Source organism: Echinops telfairi, unplaced genomic scaffold (assembly GCF_000313985.2).
Source record: "Echinops telfairi isolate 266 unplaced genomic scaffold, ASM31398v2 ScPeMD7_6;HRSCAF=24_1, whole genome shotgun sequence".
Lineage (NCBI taxonomy): Eukaryota > Metazoa > Chordata > Mammalia > Afrosoricida > Tenrecidae > Echinops > Echinops telfairi.
This window is the reverse complement of record NW_022103903.1, coordinates 20,731,733-20,735,068: the sequence shown is the minus strand read 5'-3', so window position 1 is coordinate 20,735,068 and position 3,336 is coordinate 20,731,733. Positions and strand designations below refer to the sequence as shown.

The following is a 3,336-nucleotide window of genomic DNA, read 5'->3' as shown; positions in this document are numbered from 1 at the left end:
TATCAAGGGCTCATGAGGGAGGGGGGCGGGGATGAGGACCTAATGCCTGGGGTTTAAGTGGAGAGAAAATGTTTTGAGAATGATGTACAAATGCGCTCTACACAATTGATGTGTGTATGGATTGCGATAACAGTTGTATGAGCTCCTAATAAAATGTTTTTTAAAAAAAAGAAAACCCGCCCCCCCATAATAAATAAATAATCGGAAGAGCAAGGGCAAACTATCAACTACATGGAAACTAAACAATGTACTGCTTGAAAACTACTGGGAAAATTGATGGAAATTGAAGGAATGAATTCAAACAATATCTTGAAACAAATTAGAACAAAAGCACAACATACCAAAATCTTTGTGACATAGTCAAAGCAGTAAGTATTCAGAGGGCAATTTATAGCAATAAGTTCACACATGAAAAAAGAAAAATAATCAAAATTGACATCTTAACCTAGTATCTTCAACAACTAGACCAAAATAAAAATTCAATCAGCAGGATACAATAATAAATAAATCACAAAACAGAAAAAAAAATTCAACAAGACAAGTTGGTTCTTTGAAGCAATTAAAATAAATAAGCCACTCAAAAATTACAAAGGAAAAATAAGAGATGTAAATGTCAACAATAAGAGATGAAAGGGGTGACATCACACAGAACCAAAAGAGAAGAAAAGAAAGACAGTATTATAAAGGAGCCTGGATGGTATAGTGGTTATGCATTGGGCTGTGATCCACAAGTTCTGAAGTTCAAAACCACCAGTTGCTCCAAGGATAAAACATGAGGCTTTTGTTCCCCTAAATATTTACAATCTTGGAAATTTACACAGTCACTTCTACCCTGTCCTATAGGGTCATTAAAAGGCAGTAAAAGAAGAAATGGACAAATTTCTAGAAACACAATATCTACCCAAACTAACATAGAGTGAGGTAGAAAACCTCAAAAACCCATTACAAAACAAGGAAAAATGAAGTAATTTAAAAAATTCCCAAGAACAAAAAAAGTACAGGGCCATCGGACCAAATCCAGGGATACATATGGTGTCCAACTAAAAAGGGGGAGAGGTGGGAAGAAGAAAAAGAAAAGAAAAGAAATGGGTAGCGGGGGAATAGGGCACTAACCTACCCAAGGGGAGGTTATTCTTTATATCTCCAAGGGGAAAGAGGGACAAGACTTCAACCAGTGTTCCATGAATGCAACATACCAGCAGGAAGCAGGGAACCAATAGAGAGGTCTGAGGGACCGACCCCAAATCCGGCTAGACCAGAGGATGTACACTGGTACAGATAGGAAATGGTAACACAGGGAATATAGGACGGATGATCCCTTCAGGACCAGTGATGAGAATGGTGACACAGGGAGAGTGGGTTGGAAAGGGGGAACTGATTACAAGGATCTACATATAACCCCCTCCCTGGGGGACAAGCAACAGAAAAATGGGTGAAGGGAGACATCGAACAGTGCAAGATATGATAAAATAGTAATTTATAAATTATCAAGGGTTCATGAGGGAGGAGGGAGCAGAGAGGGAGGGGGAAAATTAGGAGCTGATACCAGGGTTCAAGTAGAAAGCAAATGTTTTGAGAATGATGAGGACAACAAATGTACAAATGTGCTTGACACAATGGATGGATGTATGGATTGTGATGAGTTGTGTGATCCCCCAATAAAATGATTTTTAAAAAAAATTCTAGGGCCAGATAGATTCCCCAGAGAATCCTGCCAAACATTCAGGAAAGAGTTGAACACAATTCTACACAAACTATTCTAGGATATAGAAAAGAATCACAAACTCCCAAACACATTTTCTGAAATGACCATGACCATGATTCTGAAACCAGAAAAAGACTTGACCAAGATAGAAAAGCACAGGCCAATATCCCTCATGAACACAGGAGCAAAAATCATCAACAATATTCTAGTTAATAAAAACCAACAATATTAAAAAAAAAACTTTGTAACTTAAAGAAGTTTTTAATTAAAAATATTTAACGACAACAACAACAAAGGCACTATCATCAAGTTGTATTCATACCAGACACATAAGGATGGTTCAACATTAGGAAAACAATTAGTGTAATCCACATAAACAAATCAAAAGATAAGAACGATATGATCCTAGCAATTGACACAGAAAAGGCACTTGACAATATCCAAGACCCAGGCCGGATTAAAAAAAAAACTCAACAAAATAGGAATATGAAGGAAAATTCTCATCACAAGAATAACCATATATGCAAAATATATATATACCTAAAACGTCTCCCTCAATGGAGAGAAATTGAATGAATTGTCCTTGCTAATAGGAACCAGATAAGGAAGCCCCTTATGATCACTCTTATTCAAAATTGTGGTGGAAGTCTTAACCAGAGCTGTTAGACAACAAAAAGAAACCAAAGGATTCAACATGGGTAAAGAAGTTAAACTCACGTTAATCATCGATGATATGATTTCATGCACAGAAAAGCTCCAAAACCTGACCAAAAAAAAACCTATTGGAAACAATCAAGTAATTTAGCAATGTAGTAGGGTATAAGATTAATATACAAAAATCAATCAGATTTTGTATATAAATGAAAAGAGCTCTGAAAAAGGAATCGAGAAAACAATATCATTTACAATAGCCACAAAAAATTGAAATACTTAGGAGCAAAGTAACCAGATAAACAAAAAATGTACACAAAGAAAACTACCTAACACTACTACAAGAAACCAAGAGAGACTTACATACAATCAAAACAACTTTCATTCAAATTTACGAACCAGCCACAAAAGCTAGTGAGGAAAAAAATTGAAGAATTCTACCAATTTCTACAGTCAGAAATTGATCAAACATGTAATCAAGCTTCATTGATAATTCTTGGTGATTGGAATGAAAAAGTTGGAAACAAAGAGGAAGAAAGAATAGTTAGAAAATATGGGGTTGGTCATAGAAACACAGCTGGAGAGTGCATGGCAGATTTTTGCAAGACCAATGACTTGTTCATAGCAAATACATCTGTGAGAAGAGATGATGGCGAAGATCAATATAAACAGCTAAAACCAGGCCATGGGGCTAACTGTGGAACAGACTATCAATTGCTCATATGTAAGCTCAAGGTAGAGCTAAGGAAAATGAAAATAAGTCCATGAGAGCTAAAATATGACCATAAGTCTACCCCACCTGAATTTTCAGAACATCATAAAAACAGATTTGATGCATTGAACACCAGTGGCAAAGGACTTGATGAGGTGTGGAAGGACATGAAAGCAAAAGGTCACTAAAAAGACAAGAAAAGAAAGAAAGAAAGAAAGGAAGGAAGGAAGGAAGGAAGGAAGGAAGGAAGGAAGGAAGGAAGGAAGGA

At 36.3% G+C, this 3,336-nt stretch overlaps 1 pseudogene; it reads left to right on the top strand.

Moving 5' to 3' along the window:
- Positions 1-2,399: 2,399 nt before the first annotated feature.
- LOC101644542 overlaps positions 2,400-3,336 on the top strand; it is a 13,018-nt pseudogene continuing 12,081 nt past the window's right edge.